Source organism: Chenopodium album, chromosome 26, assembly GCF_948465745.1.
Source record: "Chenopodium album chromosome 26, dcCheAlbu1.1, whole genome shotgun sequence".
NCBI classification, from domain to species: Eukaryota; Viridiplantae; Streptophyta; class Magnoliopsida; order Caryophyllales; family Amaranthaceae; genus Chenopodium; species Chenopodium album.
This window is the reverse complement of record NC_137859.1, coordinates 18,743,476-18,754,790: the sequence shown is the minus strand read 5'-3', so window position 1 is coordinate 18,754,790 and position 11,315 is coordinate 18,743,476. Positions and strand designations below refer to the sequence as shown.

Genomic DNA, 11,315 nt, shown 5'->3' with positions numbered 1-11,315 from the left:
TTACCTTCTTTAGGCATGAAAGCAATGAAAACTCGTAGAGAGGAGGCTCGGGAATTCTTGGACAATCAATTACCACCTACAAGCAAAAGATAAAAAAACAAGTAAAAGAGAAAAATAACAAGTAAACTAGAAAAAGACATGAAAAAGAGAAACTAACTACAAAAAGCATAAAATGAAGAAAACAAGAATAAAACTAAGGAAAACTAAAGAAAAGAGAGATAAAATGAAATAAAAATCATCCAAAAAGGAACCAAATGAGTGCCAAAAATGTCACTCATCAAATTCCCCCAAGCTAAACTTTTGCTCATCCTCGAGCAAAACAAAGCAAGAGAAAAAGAGGATGAAAATATTATTAAAAACGAAAAAGAAAGACTCAAGATAAGAATATACACTAAAACTCATTGTCGTAGGAATCACGGTTGTTTTTAGCTGCAACAAGCCCTTTAAACGCCAAAGTCGCCTATGAGGACGAGTGAGGTCTCGTAAGGGTATCCTAAGAGTTTGACCCAAGGTTGTCAGGATCGGGATCCTACTTTGGATCGATGAGAGGGGTAGGATCGAATCGGTAAAATCGGATCGTAGAATCGTAAGATCCTACGAAATTGATAAAAAGAGTAATAAAAAGGTTGCTACATAACCAGAAAACAATTTTTAAGCCATCAAAATGATAATATTTATAGGTTTAGTAGTTGGATATTAATTTTCATAGCTTAGAGAAAAGTTTAATTGCTTTAGTCTCATTCTAATATGTAAGAAGTAGGATCGTACGATCCTGACCGATCCTACCCGATTCTAACCGATCCTACACGATTATGTCCGATTCTGACCGATCTTGCACAATCCAATAACAATTTAAGTATAAAATAGGATCCTCCGATCCTACCCGATCCTGAACGATCCTGACCGATCCTACCGATCCTGTCCGATCCTGACCGATTCTACAACGATCCTGCTTGCTCTGCGATTCAACATCCGATCTGAATCGTTTGGCTAAAATGGGATCGTAAGATCGTACGATCCTACGATCCGGATCGCGATTTTGACAACAATGGTTTGACCCATAACTCTCCACCAAACATCAATGAGGCAAACCAAAGAATTAAAAGAAAGAAAATGAAATAAAAACAAACCTTTACGAAATGAATCAACATAAAGACTATAAAGCAAATGAATGACAATCTTTCTCAAGTAGTTAAGGTATGCACGTTTCAAGATATCCAAGGTTGATTGAAACATAGGGTATGCTAGGCATAGGAACTAGTTATCACAATTCACTTTCATCCCAAACAATCTTACCGCGTTCTTCCCACTAGTCTCAAATCTCCCCTTAGTGAGTGTCCCAATGATTCCTCAAAGGAACCGGAAAAGAAATATTTTTAAGGCTACTCGACAATCTTGACTATGCATCCCCTTTCCTTAGGCAATGACCCATGATGCCCTCCCCCGAATAGTGACTCAACTATCTAGGTCGAAAGGTCTTTCCCCAAGGTTGTAACGTAAGGCATAAAGGGTGAAGGTAGGCTAAAATTTAAAAATTTGGTGATATTCCTAAAAAGTGAAGCAAAAGGGTGATCAATCCTTAACACCACAATCAAGAAATTACCAAACAAAAACAACACCCCCAAGCTTACTTGAAGCTATACTCACAAAAATATATACAAAAAGCGTACACGCTTCTCCCCCAAGCTAAAATGGAGCATTGTCCTCAATGCTTAGTAGGAGAAAAGAGTACATCAAAATATTTTTGAATTTTTCACTTTTCAATTTTTTTTTTGTGTTTTTTTTTATATTGAAGTCCTTGCCTTTTCAACTTTGGACGGCTTTTACAACTTTTGCACTTATTTGTCCATGCCTTTTATAATATTGGACGGCTTTTACTCACACTCATTTGCCATTATTCACAAAGAAATCATAGCACAATCTTGCTTTCATAAAAACCAAATTTCCAACTTAACCACCACAAACTTCATCTCAAATGATCATATTGCTTCACAAAAATCAAGAAAGGTAGAAAATGAAACAAAATGTCAAATGACTAAAGATGTGGCTTGAAAAGAAGGGATAAGGCTCAAATGGTTGCAAGAGGGCAAATGTAAACCCAAAATAAAAGAAAATAACAAAATATAGCAAAAATGAAAAATACCACCCCGAAAAATGTGCCTTTGTCCTTCCTAGATAGTTCGGTCTCGTGTTTGAGAATCATAAATCAAGCTTTATTAGATTAGGTTTGCATAGTCAAGGATCCACGCCGCTCATACAAGGAATGTTGAAGGCTAGAAAAACAAGTAACCTCACAAGGTTGTGGCAAAAACTCACCAATGGTGTCAAATCAACTATAGGAAGCAACTACCAACATACCACAAACAAGTAGAATCCGGCTTCATGATCCTCCTAGTTCAAACCAACTACCCTAGCATACACTATCCTAGAGTCAACCGAACATAATCTCAAACCGTGGATACCTTTACAACCTAGGAAGAAAGTCATGCAAAAGACAAGTCCAATGTACAATGTTCATCTCAAAAGAAAAGAAATGAAAAACAATGCCTCAAAATCACATCAAAAATAAAAAGAGAATCGAAATAAAAAAAAAAATAAGAGAAAAAGGTAAAATAAAAGAGAGTAAAAGAAAAGAAATGGAGACATAGGAAAGGAAAACATAGGAGAAAAGCATGCAAAGGTCTAGAAAGCATGTTAAACACATAAAAATCCCAATCGACAAACAAGTGATCGATAGACAACAAAGTCACCGATCCCAAACACATTACGTGTTAACAAGCATCCATCCTCGAACCATTCAACTTCTCCTAAACTAATCCTATTCTATGCAATCAAGGAAAATAAAGAGAAAAATAAGAAAGGTCTCACCGGGATTCCAAGCATTGCAAAAATAAACGAAGCAATAAGAAACCACCTCGTAGCATTCCATATTCATTAGCTCTTCAAGGAACCAAGTGAGAAAAAGAAATAAAAGAAACTATGAACAAAGAAAATGGTTAGTAACTTCAAAACAAAGAAAAGAAAACAACAAATAAAGGAAAATAAACAAAGCAAGTAGTATATACAACTAAAGGAAAGAAAAGCTAAATTAACCAAAGAAAATAAAGAATAAAAGAAATAAAATCTAGACTAACTAAAGAACTACTCTAAACTACAAGATTTGGATTTAAGGGATTTGGATTGAGGGATTTGGATTTAAGGGATCATCAACAACAACATGCCAAGCAAAACATCTCCAAAAACAACAAACATCCAAGCAAATAGGGCAAACAAGCTAGCTACAAGGAAAGTAGCCTAGAGATCAAGAAAATGAGGTAACCAAAAAGAGGAAAGAAAATAAACATGCAAGCAACTAAGATATGTACACAACAACAACATGGTCACCGAGCAAGTTACTAGTTTCCCCAAGCTAGATAGAAAATACATCTCAACATCCCAATAAAAACAAAGCAAGTATCAAAAATATAAGGGATGGAGGTAAAAAGCATGAGAAGCTAAAAGGGAAACTAATAACTACTACCATCACCACCACCACTCCCACTAGGCCCGGCCCCATCGGGGTCCCTGTTGCGCTCGGGGTCATCGAAGGGATGAGGGTAAGGTTCCCATCCTCCGGTGTACCCATCGGGCCACCCATAATGCCCCTTGAAAAGATCTTGTTGCCAAGGAGCAAGAGGGGTGAAGTTATCGGGCAAAGTGAGTTCAAAAGGGTGGTTGGGATGGACATGGGGGTAGTTAGGATCCCCCCTATAGTCACTACCACCCGGAGCCTTGTAATCATAGTTGCCATGCTCGTCCGGGTAATAGTGACGCTCGGTGTCGGGGTTAGGAGGCCCCGACCAATAAGGATGCCCAAACGAAGGTAGAGGACCTTGTTGGGGCGGGAAATACGGATAGTTAACCGGGGGAGTAATGTTCCCACGGTTAACTTCCGCATCATAGAGTTGTTGTTGTTGTGAAAACATACCTTGTTGCACTTCTTGAATACCTCTTATTTGGTCATAGAGTGCCCCAAAGTCTTGATCATACATGCCATCAATGTGGATTTTCAATCCACTCATTTGCTCACTAAGAGCCCTCAAATCATCATTGGCAAAAGCATGTTGCCCTTGCTCTTGCTCTTGCTCATGAGAAGCTTGTTGTTGTGGAGAAAAATGTTTTTGTTGTTGATGTTGTTGTTGTTGTTGATTTTGTTGTTCTTCCTCATCATCTTCTTCTTCATCCTCCTCGGAATCAAAGTTGGGATGCCGGAAGGACCTGGGAACATGCCAAACATTGTCGGCAATCCTAGCCAAAGAAGTCAAGCTAGGGTTAGGCAAGTAGCACCAATGCTCGTTGCCCCTTAGCCACTCATATCTCCCTTCACTGAAACCCTTGGAGATAAATTGGACTTGGCCCAATTGTTGCATATCAAGATAGATGGAAGCCGCATCCCCTATCTCCCTACAAAATGGAAGATAATCATTGAGGCGAAGGCGAGTCACGAGCCTAGTCACCATACCCCCACAAGGGATCTCTCCCGATCTTCTCTTGCGAAGTTCCAAGCAATATTGGGCAAAGATGTAGCCCAAGTTCAACCGGCCCACAAACTCCGGGCGAGTAGATAACCAAAGGACCTTGAGCTCCAATTTACTCAATTTCCCCATTTCTTGCTTGGGGAACAGGACATAGCCCAATAGACGGTGTACAACCCTAAGACAAGGTTGGTACACGTCCGAGATCTTGGCCTTGTTGGCGATGAACTCACTACCACCGGAGATGTCTTCCCACCAAGAATCTTGATCATAATCCGGGAAGATGAAGTGTTCAACGTTAACAATATCCCCATGGGGATCAAAATCCAAAGCAGCGTTGAACTCCTCCAAAGATTGGTAAAAAATGTGGTTGAACAATTGGAACCGCACCCTATATACCCCTCCAACGGGTACAAGCTCCAAGGTAGCCAAGAATTCCAAAGTAGGCTCCTTGTAGGTGCGGTAGGCATCGGCGATGAAAGTCCCCAATCTCAAATTCAAAAGCAATGACCGCACATCATTATCAATCCCCAACTTCAGCATATCGGGTTGAAAGTAATGGCGGGTTTGTTTGAGGGTTCTTTCATCTTTCAGATTTTGGTAAAAGGCTTTTTGTTTATCGGTGAAATTTTTCTTTTATGGAAGAGAGGTTGGAGGTCGAGTTTGAGTGGAAGATGGGTTGGAAGTACTAGGCCTAGGGCCTACAAGATGTACTAGGCCTATAGGAGGTACTTGGGCGGGGAGGTTCCTCGATGCTAACATCGGTTTTTTGCTTTTTGGTGAGTTTCTTGAGGTATTTAGACATTGTGAGAGGTTAAGAAGATCACCAACAACCAATCAAGTAGCAAACCAAAGAACCAAGAGCACCACACCCAAATTCACCAACTACCAAAATCACCAAACTCTAATTTCACAATTCCTTTCAATCAAACTAATTCCAAACCAATCAATAATACCAATGTACCAAGAAAAATTCCTTTTCAATTAAACCAAGAGCAAACACAAAACCAATACCGGAATCACTACATACTACCAACGTTCCAAAATTTCAACTCACAAGAATTCAACCAAAATTGATGAAAATCACTACAAAATCAACAAACAACACAATGTCATGCAAAATCAATCAACAAACATTACTAATTCACAACCAAAATCAAGAACAAGCATCAAAAATCACAAAATCAATACTACATTATTCATGCTCATACAAATTTGTAATTCATGCAAATTTATGATATAATTGGCAAAATTAAAGCAAGGATTAGTGATTATACCATAAAAGAAGCAAGATAAACCAATTTCGAGCAAGCAATTCCAACTCCACACAAAACCCCCAATTTTCGGCCACCAAGAGTAGGAGAGAGAGTGAGTGAAATTTGGGTCAAATTGTGAGGAATTTGTAGTGTAGAAAGATTTGTGAGTGATTTTGAGTGAGAATGGAGTGATTTTAGTGAGGATTTGAGTGATTTTAGATGATGAATGGGAGGGTTGGAGGTGCGCATAAGGAGGAGGGTTTGAAGGGTGATCGTGAGGTTGGAGGTGATGAATGAAGGAAATGAAGGGAAAGAAGGAGGAAGAAGAAGATAAATGCACGTATAGCATCTGTGCGGCCGCACAGAGCTGATGTGCGCCCGCACACGCAGGCTGTGCGCCCGCACATGCCTCGTGTACGGCCGCACATCCCTCTGCGTGCTTCTTCCTTCTTTATTTCTCAAAAATTTGATACTTACTGCCTATTTGGGTGCGCACATGAATCATGATGGTGATGAGGAACAACATAGGCAGTAGCTAAAATCATTTTCAAAGTCCTCAAAGTTGAAAATTCATGTGTACACCTCAAAAATTCACTAAGTATCAATTTCCTCCATTATTCAAAATATGAATTTCCTATCTCACCTCTCTAAAAATTCTTACCCTTTTTCCTCAAATTTCGATTAGAATCGAACAAAATATGATTTGTGCCATGAAAACCTTCCATCCATCATGCATGCTTATTGAATTCCAATCCCACAAACGGACATCCTAAAAATCCAAATAAGGAGAAAAGTAAAAGAAAAGACAAAGTAATAAAAGAAACAAAAATGAGAAAATTCAAAAATCAAAGAGAAAGGTTAGAAACTCCGGGTTGCCTCCCGGGAAGCGCTTGCTTAAGGTCCTAAGCTCGACCCTTCCTCCTAATTACGGAGTTTCAAAGAACACCACCTTCTTCAAGGTGGTTCATAGAGCAAATTGTTCTTCAACCTTTGGCAACTTCTCATTGTTGCTTGATGAAACTCTCACAAACTTCTTTTCAAACTCTTCTTTTTCACTTCTCAACTTCTTCCTTTTTCTTGCCTTCTTTGAGTCATGAGCCTTTTTCTTCGGCTTAACTTCAACATCCTTTGTCATGGAAGCTTTCTCTTCCTCATGAGAATTAAGCTTGAACCAATTTGGAAAACCAATATCTTTCTCATCCCTTGGCTTTTGAATCACAAATTCTTCTTCACTAACATCATCAATACTTGCACAAACATCATCAACAATCTCAAAAACATTGTTAGTAGAAGAATCAATCATACACATACCATCAATGGAACGAGAAAGACTAGCACATGCAATATCTTGCATACAAGATAAAGACTTATGCATTGGTTTCAACTTAAAACTCTCTTCTAAATTCCCACACCTCAAAGTAATTTGACCTCCTTTGACATCTATTAGAGCTCCCGAGGTAGCTAAGAAAGGCCTCCCTAAGATGATTGGAATATGTTCATCCTCCTCAATCTCTAGAACAACAAAATCCACCAGAAAAACAAACTCTCCAATCCTTAAGGGGACATCATCAATTCTTCCCTTAGGAAGCTTAATAGAACGATCGGCCAATTGAAGTGTTATCTTGGATGGTTGAAGCTCACCAAGATCAAGCCGCTTGAAAACCGAGAAAGGCATTATGCTAACACTAGCACCAAGATCACACAAGGCATTTTCAAAAACCATTTCCTTAATTTGACAAGGGATTGAAAAATTCCCCGGATCTTCCATCTTCCTTGGGAGTTCACCATGGATAAGAGCACTAAAGCACTTCCCTCCTTCCACCGAACTATCCTCATCAAAATCCTCTCTCTCTTCTAAGATCTCCTTAACAAACTTGGAGTACTTAGGCATGTCGGGAATTGGTTCGGTAGGGGGTGTAGAATCATGAACATCCTTAAAAGCTTCAAGGAACTTCCCAAATTGCTCATCCATTTTGAATCTCAAGTATTTTTGGGGATATGGAAGATCGGGAAATCTCTCTATCTCACTCATCTTTTCATCAACACACTCTTTTCTTTTGTCAACCTCACAATAGAATTCCTTAGACTCAACCCTTTTCTCTTCATTCTCCTTAGCACCACACTCATATCTTCCTTCTTTTGACCAAGAAACTCCCTCATCAAAATCATGTCCACCACTAGTGGCAATAGAGTACACGGGTTTCTTTGGTTCAACACCTTGGGAAGGCAAAGATGAAGGACTAGCAAAATCCTTAATAGTGCTTGCTAATTGAGTAATTTGAGTCTCAAGCATCTTATTGTGGGTCATCATCTCATTGAATTTCTTATCACTAACCGCCATATAGGTGTTAATGATCTTGGTTTGATTATCAATCAACTCTTCCAAAGTTGTCCTAGGAGAAGAAGGTTGTGAATAGGAATTTTCATTTTGAGTCTTTGGAACAAAACCGGGTGGGGGACCTCTTTGAGCATTGTTTTGAAAATTTCCCCTTCCTTGATTGTTCCAATTACTCCTATTTTGATTTGAACCATAACCTTCATTATGGTTACCACCACCATGATTATGGTTTCCATTACCTTGGTTATGATTCACATAACTTTGGTTTTGATTACCATAATTATAATTTTGATTACCATAGTTTTGGCCTTGATTTTGGCTACTATAACCTTGGTTATGGTTACCACGAGAACCTTGATTCCCTTGGTTCCTATAACCACCATTATGATTATAGTTGTCAAAATTGCCTTGGTTTTGGTAATTCCTATTCCATTGGCCTTTTTGATTATCAAACCTTTGAACATTATTGTTTGACACAAAACTGACATGTTCACACTCATTGTCAAATTCATCAACACATTCATCAGGACAAGCACTAGAGTCATGATCATACGATCCACATGCATCACAAAACAAGCAACCCAAAGGCATATTATGTGAAGAGGGAGGGGGTTGAGAGTTAGAAGGAGTACCTCTCCCCTGAAATTGGGAGGGAAGATTAGAAGCTTGAGAAGAAGAAGAAGTGCTCTCCAACTTAGCTTTGATTGCGGTGACCTCCTTTCCTAAATTTGTCATTTGAGAAGAAAGGTTGTTGATTGCATTGAGATGGTACACCGAATACAATGAAGATTATTTGCTTGAAGAGTCTCTCTCCCCATCTTGCCAATCCCTATAATATGTCACCACATCCTCAATGATGTCCACAACTTCTTCTTCGGTTTTGTTCATGATAGGGCCCTCGGCCCCTCCATCAAGGCATGACTTGCCTTGAGGACTTAAACCGCCATAGAAGATTTGGATCACTTGGTATGTGCGGATTTCATGATGAGGACACTCCCTTTGATACTCTTTAAATGTCTCCCATGCTTCATAAAGACTTTCACTTGGCCTTTGTTTGAACCCTTGAATCAAGGCTCTTGCCTCCGCCGTCTTCTTTTGGGGATAGAAACGGGACAAGAAAGCCTTTGTAACATCATCCCAAGTTCTCAAGGAGTTTGGCTTCACCTCCTTGTCTAGCCACTCCAAAGATCTTCCTATAGAGAGAAAGGGAACAACTTGAGGCGGATGAATTCTTGAGAGACCCCATTGACTTTGATGGTGTTGCAATATTTTTCCAATTCTTTCAAATGGTTCAATGGGCTCTCATTCTTAGCCCCACTATATTGCCTTCTCTCAATCAAGGTGATCATTGCCGGACGGATTTCGAAGTCATTTGCCGGGGTAGTTGGTGGAGCTATTCCACTCTCAAATCTATATGCCCCGGGCACTCCAAGCTCCTTCAAGGCTATTCTAGGATGTTCACCCATTCCTTGTTCTTCTTGAATTTCTTCTTCACTCGAAGAGCTATAAGCCAAGGATCTATTGTCCACTCTTCTTCTTGAAAGAGTCCTCTCTATCTCCGGATCAAGGGGAACAAGGGGACGATCACGGGTTCTATGCATGCAAAAACTCAAACAAGAATGTTAGTAGCACGGCTACAAATGTAGCCTAAAGAAACAAAATCTTTTTGTATTTTATCAAAATGAAATAGACTCAAAAACAACATACACTCAAGCACCATTCCCCGGCAACGGCGCCATTTTGATGGAGAGGAGAATGGTAGGTCGTTGGGCTACCACCCCACCCTATCAAACAATATTTGTAGCTTAACTAACCCCTATTTAGCGTAGTGGCAAGTCAAGGTCGAACCCAAGGGAATGGATATCAAGTGCACGATGTCTAAATCAAGCTATTTCGGAATCAAGAAGGGGTTTGAGGTAGAACTAAGACTGAACTAGGTAATGCAAACTTGTATAAAATCAATCTAAAACACTAGGGCAATGGATCCACATGCAATCATAATGGAAACGGTAATTTGGGAGGTCAAACCGACTAAGTCAAGCGATATGAAGGAAAATCATCATGTATCCAAAAGAGCATACTAAGGTGGTTCACCTAGAGGTCTAACTAGCGTCAACTACGCTAAACACTACCTAGGGAACGTCACAAAGCACCTCAATCGTGAAATTGCAAGTTCACTAATCAATGGTCCGTATCATAGCAAGCTTACAATGCAATCTAGTGTATTAATCAAAGATGGCCAAACCTCAATTAATCACACACATGCACATGAAAGATCAACCAAATTTAATCATATCATCAACTCCATCAATTATCCCCAAATTACACTATTCCATCATTCATACATGCTTCACCATCTCCCTAGCTAGGAAACTACTCACTAGCCATAGACAAAACAAGCAAAAATCAAATAAAAGAAAAGTATACACAAAGACCTAGACTCAAGCAATTAAAAACTCTCAAACATAGACACCGTTCCCCGGCAACGGCGCCATTTTGACGTGGGGAAAACTATGTCGTTGAACTAATCCTCCCTACGGTCAAACAAATTTATAATCACTCAACTACCTAAATACAAGTATAGAGGTAAGTCAAGGGTCGAACCACTAGGAACGGTTATGTTCAAGTATTTCTAATTTACGCCTAAGCTAGGTCGAAGTCTAAGGTGAAAGGTAGTGCTATTCTACTTCCTAAACCAAGCAAACAAATGAAACACTAGGGAGTGGGGATCAACATGCATTCATGATAATCAAGCTAATTAAGGAGTCAAGCAATCCAAGCAATGCAAAGACAAATAGTAGGAGCAATTAGGAGCATTCAACTAATCATCTTCATACTTTCTAACATAGATTTCTCTAGTGTTAAAAAAATAGGAAGAAACATAATCAAATACTCAACCAATTATGATCAAATCAATATCAAGTGGCCATGTCAATCAATTCAATAATGCAATCAATGCTAGCAATCATGGTTAGCTATTCCAATCAACTAAGCAACATGCAAACCTCTATGAATCAATTTAATCACAACACAAGAACTACTCAAATTCCCAAATCAACCTAAATTCATCAATCACACATGTTTACCCCAACCCTAGCAAGTAAACTACTCAAGAAACATCATCTTCAAATCTACTATCAACTATAGTAAACAAGAATTAACAAAATATCAAGAACAATTACTCTAATCAAACATCAAATATCAAAA

The 11,315-nt window shown here is 39.2% G+C and overlaps 1 non-coding gene across 1 annotated transcript; it reads left to right on the top strand.

Annotated features, from left to right (window-relative positions):
* The first annotated feature begins 9,084 nt into the window (after positions 1-9,084).
* Positions 9,085-9,190, top strand: LOC145618734 (small nucleolar RNA R71). Its single transcript, XR_014107994.1, has one exon. It is a non-coding gene; the product is annotated as a small nucleolar RNA R71 (small nucleolar RNA).
* The last annotated feature ends 2,125 nt before the right edge of the window (positions 9,191-11,315 follow it).